Here is a 24,228-nt window from a genome sequence, read left to right as displayed (position 1 = left end):
GGCGGCCACGGCTCATAGAGACGAAGGGACTGGTCCAAGCACACGGCTTGCAAGACAAGAGCAGGGATTCAAGGGCAAGACTGTCGAAATCTCGATGCTGTGATGCAGTGGCCCACACCGTGTGGACCCCCTGAACAGCTAGAGCCCCTTACCCACTCCGCCTCTCAGCTGAATCCCAGCCCCGATGGAAGGATCCTTCCCGAGCTTGGGGACGTGGAAAACCATCCCTCAAACACTTCTTCTCCAGGTGGTTTACTCATAGTTCAACTCCTTTAATCAAACTTCCTTCTCATCCTTCTTGCTCCAGGACCAGCCCCTCGGCAAGTGAAAGAAGTTACAAAACAGCCCAAGAAATACCATTATAAATGACGACCTTGTGGTGACGGTCTTTAGGAATCTAGAATTTTATTAACCCAACTAACCCCGGGGAAGAACTTCACACCCCGACATGGTGTGTGGACCCCCTCTGGGACACACCCATCCCCTCACCGGTGTCCAGAGTATAATGACATCATTGCGTCCGTGATGGACCCTCGGTGTCGTTCTCCCCATTGCCTGGCCCACCCTGTGCAAAGGTGTGATGGGTACTTCAGTCAGTACATACAGAGTTGCTCTGGGGGCCAAAAAAGTGGGATTATCGTGTCTAAGACTCTGCACATCTGTGTGTGCGCCCACAGGGGAAACCTTGCTCTGGCCTCCTAAAACCCAAGCATGTGCTGCTTCCGCACATTCACCCGGCCGCCAGGAGGAGCCCCAGAGCCCCCACACTTCCTTCCTTCCGGTCCGAGGACAGGATGCCACCCGGCATCCACAGCTCACCATCCGTGTCCATTATCATTCATCTTTCCCCAAATTCAAGAAAAATAAACGAGAAGGCAAAGTGCCATTAGCTTAATGGCCTTTAACACCCAGCCATCTGCCATGATGTAATTAAATAAAAAAATCAAAAGGAGCATATGGGGCCCATTAAAAATAAATATTAAAATTTCGTTTCCCCGGGTAATGACTCCAATGCCTCCTGTTCCACGGGCAAACTTTACGGCCACCTTCACTTGTTGCAGAGAAATCAGGCTGCACCACAGTGAAGAGAAACCACCAGGGAGGAAGCCACAGGAGGGGGTCAGACCGAGGGTCGGACATTTCTGGTTTGAACCTGCCCCAGCGACACGGCGGCTGGGATCTTCGGCAAGTGGCTTCTCCGAGACTCAGTTTCCTCATCTGCGAAATACGACCAATCTCCCCCCGCTGGCTAGAAAGGTCTGAGGGTTATATGAGCTAATGTGTGTAAAATACACAGCACCAGAATAATAGCACGTGCCAGTATGTACTAAGCACCTACTGTGGCACACATCCTCCCCCCGCCCCGGAACATGGAGTTGGGATTTGAAACATGACTATCTCTGCCTGTCACTTAGGCTAGAAGCCGTCATCACACGGCCAAAGAAAGAGCAAAGAGAGGAAAACAGATGAGCACAGAGACCGAGGCAGAGGAGCTGAGAAAGTCGGGAGTTCCTGACCCACGGAGGGCCAAGGGCCGGCCTCCCAGGGTCCAACGTCTCTGAATGAGACTGAGATGTCACTGAATGACAAAACTTGAGTACTTTTCTTACTACGGTGCTGGGTATACAGCAGGGACTCAATAAGAGCTGAAGGTAGTCTTCAAAGGGCAACCATACAAAACTAAACATACTCCTACCAACTTACCATACGATCCAACCATCATGCTCTTGGAATCTACCCAAAGGAGTTGAACCCTTAGGTCCACACAAAAACCTGCACACAGCGGCTTACAGCAGCTTTGCTCATTAATTGCCCAAACACGGAATCAACCAAGATGTCCTCCCGGGGGTAAATGGAGAAATAAACTGTAGTACACGTGGACAACGGAGTATTATTTGGTGCTACAAATCGAGCTGCCAAGCCATGAAAAAACACGGAGGAACCTTACGCGCAGATTACTCAAGTGAAAGATGCCACCCTGAAGAGGCTATATCCTTCAGGATTCCAGCTACAGGACATTCTGGAAAAGGCAAGACTACAGAGACAGTAAAAAGATGACTGGCTGCCAAGGGTTGGGGTGGGGGAAGGATGGAGAGGGGGAGCACAGGATTTTCAGGGCAGGGGAATATCCTGCATGATACCGTAATGGTGGAGACACGTCACTGTGAATGTGCCCAGACTCCAAGCATGTCCACCACCAGGAGGGAACCCACATGTCAACGATGGACTTCGGGTGATAATGACGTGTCGGTGTAGGTCCACCAACGCCCCCGCTCTGGTGCGGACGCTGACGGTGGGGGTGGCTGTGCGGGGGCGGGGAAGGGGGGTTTATGGGAAATCCCTCGACTTTCCGCTCCATTTTGCTGTGAACCTAAAACTGCTTTAAAAAGTCTATTAAAAAGGGGGGTCGCAGTCATACACCTGAAAAGGCGGGACCCAGAAGAGCAGATGTCAAGGAGCCATGAAAACTCCGGGCTGGGGGAACGAGCTGAGCTGCAGGAAGGGACGGAGTTGGGGAGGAGGGGTAAGAGGTGAAATGACAGCTCTTCTCGTCCAATGGTTTGATGAAAGGAGCCTGATCCCCTGGCCTCCCCATCAGACAGACAGCTGGCAGGCCCTCTCGGAGCCCAGATCACTTTCCTCCCCAAGAGGGACTTCTAAAGAAAGGCCCTAAATTCCTATCATTAAGCCATCTGGAGTCATCCTTCTCCTCCAGGAGATGCTCTGTCGCAGGTCAATTAGTGCACATTTGCATAGAGTTCCTTAATAGGTTGCTAATTGTCTGGGGGAGATAATGGATGGCTCTGGTGGTTCTGGGCAGAATGTTTACCCACAGGGGCAGACCTACAGGGGGTATCAGAGAATAGGGAGAAAGTAGGGGAGCAGGGGAAAGGAGGGGAGGGAAGGGGAGGGAAGGGAAGGCATGGAGGGAACAGAGTGAACCCTTACTGACTCACATGCAGTGAAGGAGGCGTGTTATTTTGTGAACCCTTGGGTTCAGGTGTGTGTGTGCATACTGGATCTTAGCGGAAAGTGCCTTTCTCTCTGTAGGTTCGTTGGAATTACTGGAAAGCCCCAGTGATGGAGAAAAGCATGGGGGGGGGCAACTTTGGATACGGTGGGTGCAGACAGACCCACTGGGAAGGCGGCTTTGGAGCACGGAACTGAAAAAACCAGAAAGGGGGCAGCCACGGGAAGATCTGGGGCAAGACGGTCACAGGCAGAGAGGACGCGGTGCAAGGCAGGAGGTCGTACAGGGCCCAGCACATCCCAGAAGGGGGAGGGAGGCAGGGGCTAGGGAGTGTGTGGACCCCACCCCACAGGGGCCTTTCTGAATTACACTGTGACCCACGCCTGTTTCACCCGCTGGACCAGCGAGGAGGTGGAGGAGGAGGCCTCTAAGGACCCTCCTGTCCCAGGGGGCTACGGCCAATGACTCAGTGGCTCTCCAAGGCTGAGCCACAGTCAAGGAGTGTTTGTTGACTAGCAGAGCTGAGAGCAGGCCGAGGTCCTGGCCCTTAGCGGGGATCGGTGGTGGCTCTAGAATTTCCTTCTAGGTGGGGCTCAGGGGAAAACTCTGACCAGAAGGGCAGGCTCAGGGCTTGACCTGACACCATACAGGATGGCAATCACTTGGATGAGGTGAGAACATTCGTCACTATCAGAGGTTGGCAAACTCTGACCTTGGCCAAACTGGCTCCTGGCCTGTTTTTGTCAGCCCTAGAGTGAAGAACGGCTTTTATATTTTAAAGGGTCACGAAGAGGAAGAAAGACAAGCAGCAGCAGCCAGCATGCGACCCCCGAAGTCTATAATATTTACGGTCTAGCTCTTTACAGAAAGGTCTGTCAACCTTGATCTTTATCGGCAATGGAGGCTGACGGTGGAGATCACAGGGGGGAAAGGCTCAGGCCCGTCCCCAAAGCTCGAAGAGGAGGTGACAATGGGTTGGAAGGAAGTCTGGAGATCCTCGGCCTAGCCAACAGTCTCCTTTTCCAGAAGGGGAAACTGAGGCCCAAAGAAATTCAAATGAAATGACCCCCATCCGTGTGCAATGCCTCCCGTGGCCCTGAACCCAAGTGAAGGTTCTAGAAGTTTCAGCTCTTACTACTATTACTACTATTGTTATTATGTTCCCATAGTAGAGGTCAAAGGATCCTCAGAAGCCAGTTACTGCTAGTCTCACAGTTTACAGATGAGGAACCGGAGGCTCAGAGAGGTTGAAGGGTGGCCCCGGGGTCACACAGCCAGGCGAGGGCCACACCGGTTCCCAGCCCACACCTGCTGGCCTGCAGCTCTCTTCCCCATGTACACACCTCTCTCCCTGCTGCCCCCTCCCCACCCCCATCCCCACCATGAGCCAATCGACACTTGCTGGCTCCACACTGGCCAAGGCAGAATTAAACTCTAATTTAGGAACCTTGACAGCTTCCGTTAGCAACTCTGCCCGAGAGGAATTTTTCACCAGGGTTTCCCCGGCAAGAACCCTGGCTCTCACCCCCAAATCCTCCAGCCCAGTCTTTCTTCCCAAGCCAATGTGTGTGTGTGTGTGTGTGTGTGTGTGCACGCACATGTCAGTGTGTGCATGCCTGTGGCTGTGCAGGTGCGTATGTGTGTGTATGTCTGTATAGGTGTGTAGATGTATGTGTGCAGGTGTGTGCATGTTTGTAAGTCTGTGTCTCTGTATGTATGTATGTGTGTATGTGCATGCAGGCGTGTATGTAGATGTGTCTGTGTGTCTGTGTGTCCGGGGGGGGTCTCTGAGCCCCCAGCCCCAAGCTCTCTTCCCTCGCAGAGCACCTACCCCCTAGTCCTCAGAGCAGAATTAAAATGGGGGCTCACAGTCCATCAGAGCTGGAGGGAAGACCCTTCACAATCCCCAGGCCACTTTCCTCATTGACAGATAGGGAAACTGAGGCCCAAAGGGGGCGGTGGAGTCAACCACTGACTCTTCCCAGACCCAGGCCTCCTGAACCCCGGCCATGAGCCTTGACGCCCTCCCTGGGAAAGAAGGAAAATGGACAAATTACTACTTACTGTGCACCTACTGTGTGCCGGGCCCTCCCAACGACCCCGTGTCACTGAGCCTCCCCAGTGGCTATCTGGCAGGCTGGCTTTCTTCTCACTTTACAGATGAGGCCATCAAGGTCGGGGAGGGGGTCAGTCAACCGGTCAGAAAGCAGAGGGGTGAGTGGCACAGTAAGACTCGACCCCGGGCCTGTCCAACTCCAGAACCTTAGTCATACTATCCACATGTCAGTGCCTCTGACTACAGGACCATCCTCTGACCTCTGCAGGCTGGAGTGTCCAGAAGGCTTTTCTCTGCAGAGTCTGCTCAGCAAGCTGGTGCCCCCTCAGCTGGGAATGAGGGCAATGAGCCCCTTCTAGAAGCCACAGGGGTCCTCAGACCCCGGTGGTATCTTCACCATGTCCTTCAGTGACCCAAGGACACTGCTGGCATCCAACAGGGAGACGTCCCCTCCCACGAGGGTAACTGCTGCCAGAAACTGACGAATACTTCAGCCCCCTGGTTCACCCTCTGGATACCATCCAGAGGCGGCATAGGAGCACACACATCACCAGAGACGCACACGTGCGTGAACACGTACGTCCCCACGCCCGTCACCTGCCCTCACGGCCCACGCACATATGCACACACCCCTATTTCTCCATCCCCATTCACGGCACATGGCAGGGACGCTTCAACCCAACTCACGGACGAGAAACAGCAGACACTACGAGACCTGCCCAGACACGTTTCGGGTTGCAGCTAAAGCCGGAAACCAAAGCTTCTCATCCTGACCAAACCTGGTTTCTTATCCCCTGGGATTGCCAAAAGAACAGAGGACTGGACCAGAACACCACCCCTGGACCCCTCGGACTCCAGATTTACAGAGTGTAGTCTCTGGTTCCGGAGCTCAATTCTAAGATTTTACCCCAGTGCTCTGTCTATAAGGTTCCCTGCCAGGATCCCCCGCGCCCCCTGCACCTGACATCCTGTGCTGGGATACCAGGGTCGGCTTCAACGTTGGTAGGTTCTCAGATTCTGAAATTCCCTTCTGAGCCCCAAAGACCCCATCTCCTCCTCCCGTGCCAAGGTTGAAATTCTCCCGGGGAGACAGCCATGCCTCGCTGCCTTCCAGTGACCAGGATGAAAGATGTGCGCATGAATTATACATTTCCAGGCATCTCTAAATTGCTCGGCGATTACAGAACACCAAAGGTCAGCTTGCCTGGGGCAAGAATGTTCCCTTCGGCAGAGAAAAACAGCTGGATGGAAACTCACCAATGTACATAAAGACATTACCTCTTGCAGAGTAGGTGTAGGAGTGATTGTGTGTGTGTGTGTGTGTGTGTGTGTGTGTGTGTGTGTGTGTGTCATTTTGCCTGTCTTCTCTTTCTCCACTACTGGCCGTGGTTTAAAGAAACAGACGGAGGGTGCAGGAGTTTTGAGGTCACCGAGACTTGACTTGGTATCTTGGCTTTATCACGAGCTCTGAGAAGGGGAGGAAGCCACTTATGTCTCTTAAACTGTAGGCTCCTCATCCATAAACTGGGATGACAATGGTGGATCCCCGCTGCACGGACTGTTTGAAGGATTCTTCCAAGTAACACACGTAAAATGCTTAGGCCAGGGCCAGGCACACGGCTGGATCTCAACAGGATCGCAACTATTGTTAACTTCGCGTTTGAATCAACATAGGCAGCCAAGGCTCGCCGGAGGGTGCATGGGTTCTGGAACATACTGGAGTCACTGAAACCCTCCTTGTCAGTTCATAACTCAAGACCACGGCGGGGCAGGCCCCTCTCTGAACCTCCGTCTTCCCAATCTATAAAATGCACAACTGTGCCACTTCTCAGGGTCCCCCATGGGCATCTGGCACCAGAAGACGAGCCTCACTATTGTTATTATTCTTCCAGCTAGTTAGCATACAGTGTTAACATTAGTTTCAGGCGTGTGATACAGTGATTCCACAATTCCACACTTCCCGCAGCCAGCGCTCTTCAGGCCAAGTGCACGCCTTCACCCCCGGCCCCTATTATTACCCTCAGCTGCCAGGGGACTGGCAGGCAAGGAGCTGGGCGAGGCGCACCTGGGGCGCAGAAGTTAGAACCGGAGGCGGCTCCTGCTGTCAACTTATTCGTGATTCTTCTAAAGGAGAGACCTCACCAGTCTCAACATTAATAGGCTGTTGCTGTCATGATGTCTTTAAATTTAGACAAACACCCCCCCCCCAAACACGCATCCACCCACGCACCCCCAGGAATAAATCTTCCCTGGGGAGGAGGGAGGAAGGTCTGTCTCCTTACATCCTGGGAGGGAGAAGGAGGCAGGGGAGCTGGCTGTGTGCTCAAGGCTGCAGCAGCCAGGCGCCCGGGGGGGCAGGGAAGCTCCTCTCCTCCCTGCCCAGAGCGCTGGACAGCACGTCAGGGCGCTCAGGTGCTCAGCCCTGGGGGCTCAGGGGCAAGGCTAGCACACTCAGCGAATGAAGCTGATGACCACTGAAGCCCGTGGGTTCGAATCTGGACGCCGGAAGACAGGCGTGGTGTCCTGGATGAAATGGGCAGCCTGAGCTGGGGTTTCCTTGCCTGTAAATGACGTGGTCACAGGGCCCTTTCCCTGGGTGTGCTACCTGTGGGGTCCCGTGGGGGACCCCGCACTTGGTTCAATGCTCTGCTGCCGAGGTCTTGGAATTCGTAACAATTACGGAACAGGGAAGCATTTGCACTTTGCATGAGGCCCTGCAAATGACAGGGCTGCTCCCGGGGGGCTGTGAAGGTTGGAGGGAGCTCGTGTCTGAAACTCCTAGCCTGGTGCAGGCACGAGGTAAAGATTCATGTCTGTCTCTCGTTCCCTTTCCTATTCCTGTTCCAACCTGTCAAGCTCGTTCTATGACTGTGTGTCCCAAGGCAAGTGGTTTACCCTCTCTGTGCCTCCAGTTTCTCCCTTGGAAAGCACAAAAACTGCCCAAAATGTCTTCTGGCTCCTCCTTACTGATGACCGCGCCCCCCCACCCCCATTCAAACTACAATTCACTCACTCATTCCCTCAACAAGCACTCGCTGCGTGCCAGCCACCTGCCAAGCCAAGATGTGCCCCGCAGGCCTGACCTGAACCCGGGGATCCCTCTAAGGTCCATCCTGCAGAAAGTTCACAGATGCATCATCTCCGGGGGAAAACTTCTCCTTCATCACCTCAAACCACCTCTGCTCTGATCCACGGGAGCCCGATAGTCTCCCCCAGACCCCTGTGGCGGGGGGGTGGGTGGTTTTATTTCTCCATTCGGCAAACATTTATTGCGTATCTATTGCGTGCCAGGTGCTGTGGACCCACCCCTGAAGAAGAGGCGGCCTCTGCCGTCAGGAAGAGGACAGACGACCTTATTTTTTAGCTTTTAAAGTCTTGGGGGTGGGGGGAGGGGGGAAACAGGCGAGGCACAGAGGGATTTTGAGGGGTGACGGATGCCTGTATATCTCGGTTCTGCAGGTGGTTCCACGGCTGAGTGCACTTGTTGAAACGTACAGAACCATACACTGGGTGAATTTTACTGTAGGTAAATTATACTCAAAAACCTGCTTTTTTCCTGCTATGCCGGCCGAGCGACGAAGGAAGGGATGCTTCCAAGAAAACCAACACCTGCTCTCTTCTCATCCCCGGCTCCTGGGTGCTCACCTGGAGGGAGGGGGTGGCTCAGGCGGGGCAGGGACAGCTCCCATGAGCACCTGGGTCCCCACGTGACCCTCCTCTCCTGGCCTGCCGAGCTCCAAGAGCAGGAACAGTCAGGGTTATTTTTGCTCTGAGAAGGAGCAGCCATAGGGTACTTTCTCCCCAGGCCGCCGCCACCCCCTGCTGTGTTTACATAAAAACACATTTGCCCAGGGCTTTGTTTCTGCATTTGCTCCACGGAGGACCGGATCCTATGAAACGTGGGGAGGTCTGATTATCTGGCTGGAAGCTGCTGATCGGTGAGGGCAGGCTGAAGGAGGGTGGTTCAAGCACGTGCTTCCTCCGGGTCCCACGGAGCCCTGGGGTCTCTGCGCAGGGGTGACAGGAGTGCTCACCGCCCTCACTGGTGCACGCACTGCGTTTCTCAACCTTGGCGTTACTGACATCCGGGGCTGGGATGATTCGCCGTTGAGGGGGGCTACCCCATGCACTGCAGGATATTTACAAGCACCCTGGCAGACTTCTGCCTACGAGCAACCCCCCCCCCATCAGTCATGACAATCAAAACGGTCTCCTGGGGGCGCCCGGGTGGCTCAGTCGGTCAAGCGTCCAACTTCAGCTCCCGCCATGAACTCACAGTTCGTGGGTTTCAGCCCCGCGTCGGGCTCTCTGCTGTCGGTGGGGAGCCTGCTTCGGATCCTCAGTTCCCCCTCTCTCTCTGGCCTTTCCCCACTCGCTCGCTCTCCCTCTCTCAAAAATAAAAATAAACTTAAAAAATGTCTCCACTGTCAAATGTCTCCACGCAACGATTCACACACGCAAGCCCAGCTCAGTATCCCTCTACCTTCCAAGAGCCACCTGAAGACAGAATTGACTCTATCTTTCTCACCTCTGTATCCCTGACTCTTTCCACAGTGCCCGACGCACTGGTATTTTATGTTTGTTTATTTTGGAGAGAGAGAGAGACAGAGTGCCAGTGGGGGAGGGGCAGAGAGAGAGGGAGACACAGAATCCGAAGCAGGCTCTCAGGTCAGCACAGAGCCCCATGAGGGGCTGAAACCCACGAGCTGGGAGATCACGACCTGAGCCGAAGCCAGACGCTTAACTGACTGAACCCCCCAGGCGCCCCTCGACACAGTCGCGTTTTAGAGGCTCAAAGCCATCAGCGGGATGGGCTGACCGTGGCAGAAAGAGTGACGTTGATAGTCCCCAGCTGCCTTGGTTTGGAGGACGCTGTCCGGTGATCAGATTCCAGCCACCGCGTGTGGATGTGAACCTTGTGCCAGGCTGTTCCCACATCACCGCACCCAGCCCCAGGACGGAGGTCTGTGACAGTCTCCATTTTACAGGTATGGAAACTGAGGCACTCAGCTAGAGGCTGGTAGAGCCAGGGTTTGAGCCTAGACATGTCTGACACCAGAGCCCAACGTCTTAATTATCCAACTCTACTTAAGGCAGCTGCAGCCTTCATTGTTTTTTTAAGGACAAGACGGGGAATAAATAGTGACAAAGATTCTCTGCTTAGCGAAGCTCTACTCAGCCTTCCCTGAACTTGTCTTCAAGTGGGCATCTCTGCATTGTCCAATTTTAGCAAGAATCCTGTCAAGTGAGTTGAGCAGAAGCCCCAGCCCCCATACCTGATCACCTTCAATGCTGGCTCCCCCCCCCCCCCCCCCGCCCCCATCCCCCAGGTAACGTCTGATCACCTGACCCACCTTCAGCACGAATCCTTTTGGGTCAGGTTAGCCAGAATCCTGCCTTGTTTCCGATGTTTCCTAGTCTTCTATCCACTGACCACCCCCCGACCCTGGGCTCAGCTGTACGTCCCCGCTCGCCCTGGCGTGTTCGGGGTGGGGCTACACCATCCACGGTCTCTCTCCCCCTTGTTGCCACGGTCTTGAATCAAATCTGCTTCTATCCCTCCAACTCAGCTCAGTGGTCAAAACGCAGAGACCCTCCCAAGATGAATACGGTCAGGAGCGTGGACTTGGGTGTAAGACAGACCAGCATCCAAATGTCGCTTGGCCACTTACCAGCTCTGTGAGCTGGGGCAAGAGACCAAGCCTTGATTTCGTCATCTGTAAAATGGGGACAATGACAATAATGCAGCCCAGGGTTTCTGTAATGATTAAATGAGACAATGCTGTAAACGGGCTTTCCTGGAGTCTGGAAAACAGCCTGTGCACACTAAGTATTGGTGGGATGGGTGTGCAAATAGGCTTAGGGGAGAATGGCCCCAGCTAAGGTGGAAACCAGAGATAGAGGGGAGTTTGCATCAGATCAACCAACAGGGCAAGCGTGTTCAAATCCCAGACAGTCCCCACCACACACACACGCACACACACAGTGAGCCAGCAGCCAGCTACTCCTCAATGGCCTCCTGCCCATTTGACCGCATCAAATGAAGGTCCGCTGTGTGTGCTGACCAATGACAGGCTGCCGCGTTGGGTAAGAGGCCCCTCGGGCCCCTCTGAATAGGCATCAGAAGCCAGCTGACCCCCCTGGAAACTACATTGCCTAATTCAGCATCCCCTGGCCCCTTCTAAACACACACCGAACACAGGCGACTCTGACCTGGTCTCAGCTGAAACCACTCTTCTGGGAACCACGGAGAGGCCCCACCATCCCTCCCAAGCCTGACCAAGGGCCAGGACAAAGGGGGCGGGGGGTCCAGGCCATCCGTCATAGAAGGTTCCGCTTCTCCTCGTTAATTCAAGAGCATCCACGGCTCCTGCTGAGCAGCTGAAGAGCTCTCTGGAACCTCTTTTCAACTGAAAACAGTAATTTGCAAGAGCTCACAATGCAAGCAGCAGACGGGATGCACAGTTGAACCACAGCCACAGCGGCCTTTCTCATAGCCCGCAGCCTGAGGCTCTGAGGCTGGGCAGCTGCCACGGGCCACCAGGAGGGTCCGCGGACAGGAGGAGGGCACATGCTGACAGCTCCCTGGAACCAGCTGGGGTTTTTAATGTGAAGGGGCGGCAAGCCTATCGCGTCTGGAATATTTTCCAAATAAGAAATTACCAAACTAGGGGGCTTAATACAACAGAAACGTATCTTCTCATAGACCTGGGGGCCAGAAGTCCACAATCAAGCTGTCGGAAGGGCTGGTTCCTTCCGGAGGTTCTGAGGGAGCATCCGTTCCGTGCCTGTCTCCTAACTTCTGGTGGGTTCTGGCAATCTCTGGCGTTCGTGGGCTCACAGACGCATCAATCGAATGTCTCTGTCTCCACCTTCACGTGTGTTCCCTCTGGGTGTCTGTCTCTGTTTTCTCTTCTCATAAGGGCACCGGTCACTGGGTTGGGACCCACCCGATTCCGGTAGGACTGCACCTCAACTCATGACACCTATTTCCACAAAAGGCTCAATTCTGAGGTTCCTGATGGATGTGAATTTGTTGGGGGGGGGGGTATCACTTCTGCCACTTGCTGCTAGACAAGTGACTTAGCTTCTCTGATCCTGTTTCCTCATCTTTAAATAGGAATAATTTTAAGACTGTTGGGATGACTAGGTGCCATAATGCACTATAGCAAGTGGTCACGAGCAAAGACCGCAGCCAGATGACCTCTGCCACCGACTTGCTGTGTGGCGTCGGGCAGGGTGCCTAACCTCTCTGGTCATCCGTTCCCCTATCTGTAAAATGAGGAGATTAACACAGATCACGGTCCTCCTCCCCCTCCCACTGTCCCAAACTCTTAAAGGTGCCTGAAGGCACCACAGGGGTCCATGGGACACCTTAGGATTTTTAAAACCCTAGAAATTACACACTAATCCTCAACAGTGGTACAACTCTGTGTTTGGGGGCTGGAATTGGATTAACTCAGTGCTATAGACCATCCCTCCTCAAGACAAGCAGAATTTCTCGAGAATTATTAGTGTCTCTGACGGATTTGTTTTTTAATTTAGTAGGAAAAAATCTTAAAATCATAGAGTTTGTTTAAGGAACAAAAATCCTGGGGCGCCTGGTTGAACGTCCAACTCTTGATCTTGGCTTAGGTCATGATCTCACGGTTCTTGAGATCAAGCCCTGTGTAAGGCTCCACACTGACAGCACAGAGCCTGCTTGGGATTCTCTCTCTCTCTCTCTCTCTCTCTCTCTCTCTCTCTCTCTCTGCCCCTCCTGTCCATATGTTCCCCTCTCTCGGTCACTCTCAAAAAAATAAGTAAACTAAAAAAAAAAAAAAGAAAGAAAGAAAGAAAGAAAAATCTTTCCAGTCACAAAAGGGAAAATAATACAAAGACCATTCTCGGGGCTGGAGAGGTTTGGGCTCCACAGGGTTGGTGCAGATCAACTCATTTAAATTTTTTTTTTTAATGTTTATTTATTTTTGAGACAGAGAGAGACAGAGCATGAATGGGGAAGGGGCAGAGAGAGAGAGGGAGACACAGAATCGGAAGCAGGCTCCAGGCTCCGAGCCATCAGCCCAGAGCCTGACGCGGGGCTCGAACTCACGATCCGTGAGATCGTGACCTGAGCCGAAGTCGGACGCTCAACCGACTGAGCCACCCAGGCGCCCCAGATCAGCTCATTTAAATGACAACAACACCTCTCAGTTACGGACTGCTCACTCAACGCCAGACATTATTTTCACCACCGTCCACCTCGCCTCTCATTCACCCACAAAACAACCCTAGGAGGTAGGTATTAGTACCTTCGTTTTCCAGTTGAGGAAACGAAGGCCCAGAGAGGGGCGGTGAGTTGCCCAAGGGCACACAGCTGGTTAGGGGCTAGCTGGAGATCTGAATTCAGGTCTGAAACCCTCAAACAAGCCGTTCGATTGTTAAACTGTGAAATCTCACTTCACTGTAAGCTCTAGAACACAGAACAGCGACGTGAGCCGTATACATCACCTAAGATGTTCAAGCAGCCTCATGACAAAGGAAAAAACAGGTGAAACCAGTCTTAATCATGTACTTTAACCCAAAAATCTAAAATATTGTCATTGCAACATGAAATAAACAAAACGTTGTGATTAACGACACCTTCTATATTCTTTGCTTCACACGAAGACCTCAGGCTCTGGCGGGTGCCTTATACCGATGCACATCTCAGATCACGCCATCCACACCTTGATGGCTTGGTAGACGCACGGAGCCGGCAGCCCCGCAGAGGAAGGTGTGGCTCGGAAGATCTGGCTGTTCGTGGATTTGCAGAGCCGGGAAAAACGCTCTAGACGCATCCCACTCAAAGTTAAGACGCGTCACGGCTGCCGCTCCACTGGCCTCCTTAGGTGGGAGGCGAGGGAACCGGCGAACTGTGTCTCTGGCATCCCAGCTCTCCAGGTACCAGGTGACTCACCCCATGTGCCCCCAACCTCCAGCTCTCCTGCGTTCCCCACCCCAACCCTGTGGTCGGTCCCGGGGCCGCTCAGCTGAGGGCCCGCCGGGGGGCTGACTGAGCCCAGCCCGCTCTGGGGCCAATCTGGGCTCACGTGGTCTCAGCCCGGGGATCCCAGGGATCCGACCGAAGGAGCTTCTGGCGGCCAGCGCGACTGGCACGGCGGCCCGTGCCCAGCTTTGAACCCAGCTCAGCTGCTCCTACCCGGCAGAGCTTGCCCCCGCCCTGTCCCGGAAGACTGGGGTCCTCATAAACCTCCTCCTTCACAGGCTTGACGGGAGGGCCTGATCAACAGCCGTGAGGATCGCCTTCGTCTCTCGAACATTTACGTCAAACGCTGAGCGTGTGCCAGAGATGTGCTATTTTTATCCCATTTTACAGACGGGGAAACCAAGACTCTGGGAGATGAGATCACTTGCCCAGCATTGCACGGCCAGCAGATGATGGATTCTGTGACAACAGACCCTTGTTCACAGGGAGGTGGTGGGGATTAAAGAAGTTAGTAAATTAAATGAAATCATTCAGAAGAGTGCTGTGTATCTAGCGTGCTCAGTGGATTTTGCTCCCGTCACCATCACCCCATCCCCTTTCCATCATCCCCATCACCCCATCCCCATTTCCATCATCCCCATCATCCCCATCCCCATTTCCATCATCCCCATCATCCCCATCCCCATTTCCATCATCCCCATCATCCCCATCCCCATTTCCATCATCCCCATCACCCCATCCCCATTTCCATCATCCCCATCATCCCCATCCCCATTTCCATCATCCCCATCACCCCATCCCCATTTCCATCATCCCCATCATCCCCATCTCCATCATCCCCATCATCCCCATCCCCATTTCCATCATCCCCATCATCCCCATCCCCATTTCCATCATCCCCATCACCCCATCCCCATTTCCATCATCCCCATCACTCCATCCCCATTTCCATCATCCCCATCATCCCCATCCCCATTTCCATCATCCCCATCATCCCCATCCCCATTTCCATCATCCCCATCACCCCATCCCCATTTCCATCATCCCCATCATCCCCATCCCCATTTCCATCATCCCCATCATCCCCATCCCCATTTCCATCATCCCCATCATCCCCATCCCCATCATCCCCATCATCATCGTCACTGCCATTGTTTCATTCATCACGGTCACCATCACTACTGACGTTATTCCCGTCAGCCTCATCCTCGCCTTCTGCCTCCCCACAGGTGCTGTGACCACAAAGCAACACGGGGCACAGAGTGGCAGGGCTCACCTGGAGAAAGTAATAAAGTGACTTAAACCCAATCAATAGCACACAAAAACAAAGGTCAGGCTGAACGATGGTTCCGGTCTGGGACACACACACACACACGCCCTACACCCAGGACATCTGGTTTGGCCAAAGAACACTGCCAGCACACAGCATTGAGCACGCCTCGGGGGAGAGACAAATAAGCCAGCCGCCACGGGTCCCGTGTCATTTATTTTTCCCTTCCCAGTACAAGAAGGCTCGAGGAGCCCAGCCTCCATCTTTGGGCTTCTCGGCCACCCCTGGGGGAAGCTGCCACGTGAAATAACCTCCCTCGGGTCCTTAATGGTCTGCTCAGCAGAGGGGGCCTTGTTTGGGGGGTTCTAGTTATTTATTGTTAACCAGTGTTGCCAACCAAGTGTATATAAAGTCGCTGCAGGTCAAGCTCTGGGCAGAACCAAAGACGCCCTCTCCGGCTGACTTTGCTCTCAGCCAGGGAGGTGCCCGCTCGGTGTCTCCTTCCTCCCTCTATCCCTGACCCTGCAGAATTTACCAGGCCAGTGGCCTACCCCCCACAACACGCTGTTCTTCTAATGAGCTCTTTAAAGCCAGTGACACCATGGTCATCATGGATTCACATGCAGATATTTGCGCGTCAGCAAGGCCTTCCTGAACTTCAAGGACCTGGAGCCCTCATGCGAGTTACTTACCCGCCTTCCTGAACTTCAAGGCTCTGGGTGGGGAGGGGCTGGAAGGAGCAAATCGTGGAATTGAAGAGACGGGAAAGGATTTTAGCAATGCTCAAATTATTATGCACAAGCCTCCCACTCCCAGTTTCGCACCGGCCTTTCAAGGTCGGCATTGCTGGTGAGGACCCGTGGACAAACCCAGCTGCACAATTTGGGGCTCTCAGCAGAGCTAGGGGAGTTCCCTAGAACATCAGACGTGGGCCATTTAGGCCACAAGTTTTATTGAGCACGTACTACATGCTAGGAAATACGTGAGTAATGACAGAGAGGAGAGAACGCTATGAAGCCCCAGTTCCATGGGTCTTACGTGACAGGGGACTAGACGCTTGATTTCATTAGCTCAGTATTCCACTGAATGTCAGAACCATCTCGATTTTAAACTAGCATTTACTGAGCCCAGTTCCTGTGTTAAGTGCTTACTTAAGTTACACAGTGTAATGAACTGAGACAGGCACTACTCCCGTTATCCCCATTTGACAGATGAGACAACTGAGGCACCGCGAGGGTGACAGACTCGCCCCAACTCATTCGTTGAGAAGTTGGGAGAAACGGGACTCATACCTGGAAGCCTAAAGCTACAGAAGCACACGGAGGGACATTCAACCCAGTCCTGGGATGAGAAATCAGGCTGTGACCCGAGACGTGTAGCAGTGACTAGCGAAGGAGGCGGGGACAGAAGGAAAGAACGTGAAGATACTGGCCCAGGGAGGGTAAGTAACATGAGGGCTCCAGGTCGAAAGTGGCAGAACAGGAGGAGCAGGCCCCAAGACTTCGGCCTCCAGTCCCATGTTTCCGGCTCCCTTTTTATACCCTTGACCTCATGAGCCCTGCTCTCTAACCAGCTAAGCTAAACCAGGGCTCAGCAAGGGCCCAAAATAGCTACAGCTCCCAGGCAAAATTAGTGCCGAGTCAATCTTGCCCCATTCATCACTCTGACTCCAACCTTGTTATTTTCAGGCCACACGGCACTGGGAACAAGGGGGAGAGAGGGGCGGGGAGGGAGGGAGAGAGAGGGGGGTGCTCCTTCAATCCTACTGCGCTGCTAGGTCTCTGATGGAAAATCCGTCACTTCTTTGTCTCAGAAAGGCGTCAGGACACTTTGACTGCAATCCCAGCATCCTTTTACCCCTCGCTCCCTTCTCCCAGCATCAGTTCCCTACAGAATCCACACCTCCTCCCCCCAGTGTGGTTTGAGTAGGGCTAACCCCAGATCCAGCTCCAAAAATGGGTCCTGATTGGCCCAAGCCAATCGACACAGCCCATCTCCCTTTCTCACTGCTGGCTGGTTTGGGGATGGGCAGGTAATCTAATTAGAACCAACAAGACTGGCTGGCAGAGGTCCTGGTCTCCAGGGGATGAGGGCATCCAGGAGAAGTGATCTCGGGTTCCTGGGAGTACCTTGCCACTATCGGAGAGCCAAGGACTAGGGAAAGGTAGAGATGCAGACAAGCCAAGATCTGATGGTCTCTGAGCCTGGATCAAGCCACACCTGAAGCAGGAAACATACTTGTGGATTTTAGTATCTGTGAGCCAAAATAAATTACTCTCTTGTTAGAAAGTCCATTCGAGTTGTGTTTTTGCCACTTTCTACATAAGGAAGTTTTACCTATGGCTGTAGCTGTTGCAAGATTTCCACACAGGATTTGTGAAAATCTGTGGTCTAGGCTGTGGGAAACAGAAATCTAAGACAGAATTACAGTTGGGAGGGAAGAGTTTTCTTTTTTTTGGTTTGTTTTTTTTTAAGTTTATTTATTTATTTTGAGAGAGACAGAGAGAGAACATGAGCAGCGAGGGGCAGAGAGGGAGGGAGAGGGAGATCATCCCAAGCAGGCTGCACACTGTCAGCACAGAGCCCGATGCGGGCCTTGAACTCACCAACCATGAGATCGTGACCTGAGCCGAAACCAAGAGTCGGACGCTTAACCGACAGAGCCACTCAGGCGCCCCGAGAGCTTTCTGAAACAAAGATTTGGGATGATCAGGAATCCAAGAGGCAGAATGGGCTCTGCAGAGATTTTAAATGCAGCCCATGGCTTCCTCAACAAAGAATAATTATAAGCATTTTTGTCTATTGAACGTCTGGCTCTTGCATTTTGTGCATTATCTAATCCGGTCGTTCTTATGTCTTGAGGAGGCAGGGGTGAACATTCCCATTTACAGACAAGCAAACTGAGACCCAGAGAGATGTGGCATACCCAAGACACAGGGTGAGTAGACCGTGGCACTAGGCTTGGAACCCAGAGGGGTCTGACAGGGACACCCCCTCCCCACATCACAGTCTCCCTGACAGCAGGTGCATGGGGAGCTCCTGTTACCCTCCAGTGGATGAGATTTAACGTCTGGGCCTGTGAACAAATGACAAAGTGTGAATTTCACCAGGACCATATTCTCCACTTAACCTTGGCAGGATCCCAAGGGCAATAAACACTCCCCCAGAATGGCAGAGGGCTTTGCTGAAGCTAACAGATGACTTTGCTTAGGAGTAAGAACCCTAACAGAATTGCAATGCAGGAATATCCTGGGTGTTCGTTCCCGCTAACAGCCACAAGATTCATGAGATGTCCCCATCATGGTAATACCAAGGTCAGGGTCATTCAGTGGGAACGCCAGAGGCCTCTGAAGCAGGTGCCATGATGAGCCCCTTGTACCAGTGAGGAAGTTGAGGCTCAGAGAGGTGAAGTCACTGATGCAATATTACAGAGCTAGTGTAGGATTCAAACAAAGGTGACTTTTTAGGACTCCAGTGTTTTGCAAGGCGTGGACCTGACCTTGGCATGACAGAAGATTCCAACATTAACTGATATTCAATCGCAAAGTGAGAAAGTTATTCCTTTTTAATTTTCTTTCCGTGTCTCTGATGACATCTTGGGAAAGTCTTTGGGACGCCCGGATGGCTCAGTCAGTTAAGCGTCCAATTCTTGATTTCAGCTCAGGTCATGATCTCACAGTTGGGACAGAACCCTGTATCGAGCTCCTCGCTGACAGCACAGGGCCCGCTTGGGTTTCTCTCTTTCTCTTTCTCTCTCTCTCCCCCTCCCCCACCTCCTGCTCTAGCTCGCCCCACCCCCAAAATAAATACACTTAAAAAAAGAAAAAAGAAAGTCTCCCTTTGGTGCTAATAGTTCTTTAACGCATCCCCAAACCTTGCCAATCTGCCATGAAGACAGCGAAAAGCGTCAGGGGCGTGGCCCCTGGCTGGTGACAGTATCTGGCTAGAGCTGATCAACTTGGTTTTCCTTTCGTAAGTGTTTATCATGATTAACCTCTACTTAGGGAAAGTCTTATTGATTTCATATTTGCAGGTAAGTTAACTCCTTCAATGAGTAGTCTTTAGCAAAAAAGTAAGTCAATTCGAAGAAAAGCATGTAAATGTGGCAAAAATCTCAAAGGGAGTGTGCTAAGTTTGGAAGAAATCACCAGACTCAGTTGAACCCAAACTTATGTCTTACCAACTCAGCAAAATGGGGGAGGGGGCCAACATAGAAAGAAAGTGTCCCCCACCCCCTTCTCCATTTGTACCCACGTCCCACCTGCTCTAAACCACCAGGTCAGATGATGCTCTCCTGGGCTGGGAGGCAGGGACCCTCACACCTCCTTGTCTCATAATCCCGGTTACCAGCGCAGCACAGCGATAGAGAATGGAACTTCTGCAAAGAAAGCTGATGTGGGGGCAGAGAAGGCTAATCCTAAGATTAGCTGCAGGCCAGAGAACCGGGGGATCTACTGAAACTAAATACCCATCTGCCCCATGATTCTGCGACGCCACTCCAGGCATACACCTACGAGAAACGAGTGCTTCTACCTACCACAGGACTCGTACGAGAACATTCCTAGCAGCTCTGTTCATGACGGCCTCAAGCCGGAGAAACAAGCCACACGTCCTTCAACAGGAGAGCGGATGAACTTGAACGGCTGATACGTGTAACAGCATGGGTAAATCTCACAGACATAACGTGGAGCTAAGGAAGCGTGCACAAAAGAAAAGACGCTCTTTATGTGAAGTTCAAGGACAGGCAAACTAATCCTTGGTGACAGAAATCAGAATGGCGGGTTACCCCTGAGGGGTATCAATCAGGAAGGCGTGCAAAGGAACTTGCTGGGTGAGGAAAGATATTCTAGATCTCGACCTTGGCGATGGTGACATGAATTCTATAGGTTTGTAAAATGTACCAATATTCGATTTTACCATATGTAGGTTGTACCTTCATAAAAAAAAAATTCTTCAATCCCCCTTCCCTGAAGGTCTGGGGTTTAACTAAATGAAAAGACGGGGTGCCTGGGTGGCTAGTCTGTTAAGCGTCCGACTTTTGATCTCAGGGTCATGAGTGCAAGCCCTGTTCACTGGGCACGAAGCCCAGTTCAAAAAATAGTATAAATAAAATAAATTAAAATAAATTCATGAAGACTACTAGATCACAGTGACAATGCCAAGCACTCCCTCCCAGGGTCCAGGGCTGGGATAAGACTGGAACCCCACTGGAATGTCACCCAGGTCAGCATTAATGTCATTATCATTCATTCATTCAATATGGCTGGGAAACCTCTCTTACGCTGACGAGCTCTCAAGACATTCTTTAATCTTTTCGTTGAGCACCTTTTATTTCTTCTCTATGCGCAGTGAATTCATTCGCTGTGGCTGTGGTAACAGACACAGCAGCTTAAAACAACACAGATTTCTTCTATTAGACTTCCACAGGGCTGGCTCCTGGAGGTTCTCTCGGAGAATCTACTTCCTTGAAGCTCCCTGGGGGCCACCTACATTCCCTGGCTTGTGGCCCCCTCCTGGTATCTGTCTGACCTCTTGTAACCATCTTCACATCTCCCCTGACTCTGACCCTCCTGCCTCCTTTCTATAAGGACTCTTGAGACAACTCTGGGCCCTTCCAGGACAACATCCCCATTTTGATTTGAGATCCTTACCCTAATTATATCTGCAAAGTCCCCCTGACCACGTTCATGAGCTCAAGGGACTAGAACACGGACAGTGTTGGTGGGGTAGGGGGCTTACTCAGCTGACGTCACTTACAACAGCCTAGACTTTTTATTTACTTTTAATTTTTTTAATGTTTATTTACTTTTGAGAGAGAGAGAGAGACAGAGAGACAGCACCTGAGCAGGGGAGGGGCAGAGACAGAGGGAGACATAGAATCCAAAGCAGGATCCAGGCTCCAAGCCGTCAGCACAGAGCCCGACGTGGGGCTCGAACTCACGGACTATGAGATCAGGACCTGAGCCAAAGTCGGATGCTTAACTGAGCCACCCAGGTGCCCCAGCCTAGACTTTTAAAAAGAGCACAGATTTTGGAATCAGGTCAGACCCATCTGGGTTCAGATACCCATCCTACCACTATTAGCTTTGCGTCCTTGGGGGCGTCGCTCAGTCTCTCTTGAAGTCATTTCCCTGCCTATCCAGTGGGGGTATCACTACCCTCCCTCTGGGGTGCTGGAGGACAGGTGATGTGCGAGGCAGCTGGCATGGATCCTGGCTCCCTGGAAATGCTTTTGGTGAAGAGCCTGTACCTTCGGTGACGTTCAACGAATGATTTCTTCTCTCTCAATACTTCCCGCGGTGAGTGGTCGGTCACCACCTGCCATCATCTAACGGTCTTACAGGATTGGTGACTGTATCCCCTGCGCTGTACTTTCCATCCTGTGACTTCTTTTAGTTCATAACTGCAAGCTTGTACCTCTTAGTTCCCTTTACCTACTTCACTCGCTCTCCCCGCCCCCACCCGCCTCGCCTCCGGCAAACCACCAGTCTGTTGTCTGTATTTATGAGTCTGTTTCTGCTTTTTTGTTTGATCGTTCGTCTGGTCTTTTAAACTCCACATGTAAGTGAAATCACATGGTACTTGTCTTTCTCTGACTTATTTCACTTGGCCTAATTCTAAGGCTAAGGCCCTTCTAGGTCCATCCTTGTTGTCATGGATGGCCAAGATTTCATTCTTTCTTAACAGCTGAGTAGTATTCCACTGTGCGTGTGTGTGTGTGTGTGTGTGTGTGTGTGTGTGTGTGTGTGTGTTTCTTGTGTGGGTGTATCAGATCTTCTTTATCCATTCATCTACTGATACACACTTAAGTTGCTTCCATATCTTGGCTATTTTAAATATGCTGCAATACAAACAGAGGGGTGTGTATATCTTACCGAACGATTTGTTTTTGTTTTCTTTGGGTAAATACCCGGCAGTGGCATTACTGGATGATATGGTATCTCCGGCTTTAATTTTTTTTAAGGAACCTCCAGACTGTTTCCCGCCATGGCTGCACCAGTTTACGTTCCCACCGACAGTGCACGAAGGTTTCTTTTTCCCTACATCCTCACCAACGCTTGTTAGGTCTTGTTTTCTTGATACTCGCCATTCTGACTGGCGTGAGGTGACCGCATTACGGTTTTGATTTGCACTTCCCTGATGATGAGTGGTGTTGAGCATCTTTTCATGTGTCTGGTGGCCACCTGGGTGACTTCTTTGGTAGAATGTCCATTCAGGGCCTCTGCTCATTTTTTTCATCGGTTTTTGTTGTTGTTGTTGTTGTTGTTTTTGGTGTTGAGTTGTGTATGTTCTTTATATATCGTGGGTATTAACCCCTTACTAGATATGCCATTGGCAATTATATTCTCCCATTCAGTAGGCTGCCTTTTTGTTTTGTTGATGGTTTCTACTGTGCAGTGAATGAGTGATATTGATAGGGGGGAAAAGGCACCTACTAAGTCCTGGGTGCTTCTACTCAGTCTGTCTGACCCTAAAATCCTTCAGAAATGTTCCTGTAAGCCCCCAGGACTGGGCAGAGCTGATCTGGAGATGAGAAAGGGAAGGACCAAGCCCCCAGGCCTTCCAGAAAATGGAGGGAACGTCTTCTTCAGAATGCTGGGGGAGGGCAAGAGCCGAGACCCTCCCCTAACAGGGAATACATAGGCATCTTAGCTTTTCTGGAGGCTGCCTATTGTTTATCAGAGGTGGGATTTCCTTGGCACTTTGAGGAAAGCACATGCCCAGATGCAGAACAAAACAGCTTTTTTTTTTCTTTTCTTTCCCCGAAAAGCAGAACGTGGCTCATACATGTGGAGTTGGAATGACGGCTTGGTGAGCCCTGGGGACCAAAGACGTCGTTTTTATCTGTGTGGGAAGCAGGTTAGAGGCACTAACGTACCTCCTCTCCCCAACCCCAAATCCCTTTGCCAAAGTGCATGCAGACAATTATTCCACTTGTGAATCTGAAGCAGGATCTGTGACCCCCCCCTCCCCCACCTTATCTTCCCCAGTGAATGGGCAGGACTCCCAAGAGCCTGGGGAGTGACGGGAGCTACAAGGTAAAAACACTGGATAAGCCCAAAGGAGGAAATGACAGCAATATGGCCAATCCCATCTTCACACCCGGAGGGAATCTGAGACCACCCTCTCTTTTTCCACCCAGAGCTCTGTGGCCAATGGCCTTAGCGTGGACAGTCTTGCGTTTGACCCCATGTCTGCCACTCAGCCTCAGCATGACCTTGGGCGGGTAACTTCTTCCGTCTGTGAGCCTCAGCGTCCTCATCTGTCAAATGGGGACGACGGCAAGTCAGGGAAGAGAGGGCACAGTGGAAGGGGAAGTGATCTCTACACACAAGGGGTCCCATTATTCTCATCACACAGAGTGTCCACGTTACAAATTAGGGAACCGAGAGGCCCAGAGAGGGAAAGTGATTTACCCAAGTGACACGGCCTCACCAGTAAGGGGACGGCTTCTAGCTCTGGCCAGCTCCTGACCCAGCACGAGCAACACAGCAATGGCCGGACATACCAGGGACAGCAATCACGACAGGCACCGCGCAGCGGGCTCTCTGCGCCAGGCTCCGTGCTGAGCCCCTGCGTTCGTTTCTAGGGTTGCTGACAAAGTGCCACAGGCCGGTGGCTTCCACAACATGAATTTATTCTCTCCCTGTTCCGGAAGCTGCAAGCCCAAGATCTGAGTTGGTCCCTTCCGAGGTTGTGAGGGCAAACCTGTTCCACGCCTCTTGTCCGGTTTCTGGCGGGTTGCTGGCAATCGCCGGTGGCCCCTGGAGTATCTCAGAAGCCCCGCCCTGATCTCTGCCTTCTCGTCCCCATGGCGTTCTGCCTGTGTGTGCCCGTGTCAAAATTTCCCCTTTTTATATGCACACCAGTCATATCGGATGAGGACCGCCCCCCACCCCCCGCCCACTCCAATAGGACCTCATCCTCATTTAATGAACTTTAACTACAATGACCCCATTTCC

The 24,228-nt window shown here is 52.1% G+C and overlaps 1 protein-coding gene across 5 annotated transcripts in view; it reads right to left on the bottom strand.

Moving 5' to 3' along the window:
- Positions 1-24,228, bottom strand: part of WSCD2 (WSC domain containing 2) — a 114,021-nt gene that overhangs the window by 60,064 nt on the left and 29,729 nt on the right. Inside the window, exon 1 of one of the 5 annotated variants that reach the window (XM_053902111.1) lies at positions 11,241-11,483. The exons of the other annotated variants lie outside the window; for them this stretch is intronic. The gene's annotated coding sequence lies outside the window, so the exon portion shown is untranslated. Of the gene's footprint in view, positions 1-11,240; positions 11,484-24,228 lie in introns of those variants that run through there. 5 annotated transcript variants of the gene reach the window in all.

Source organism: Panthera pardus, unplaced genomic scaffold, assembly GCF_024362965.1.
Source record: "Panthera pardus isolate Hobbes unplaced genomic scaffold, ASM2436296v1 HiC_scaffold_15, whole genome shotgun sequence".
Taxonomy (NCBI): Eukaryota; Metazoa; Chordata; class Mammalia; order Carnivora; family Felidae; genus Panthera; species Panthera pardus.
Note: the sequence above shows the minus strand (reverse complement) of the source record. Positions and strands in the feature narration are given on the sequence as shown.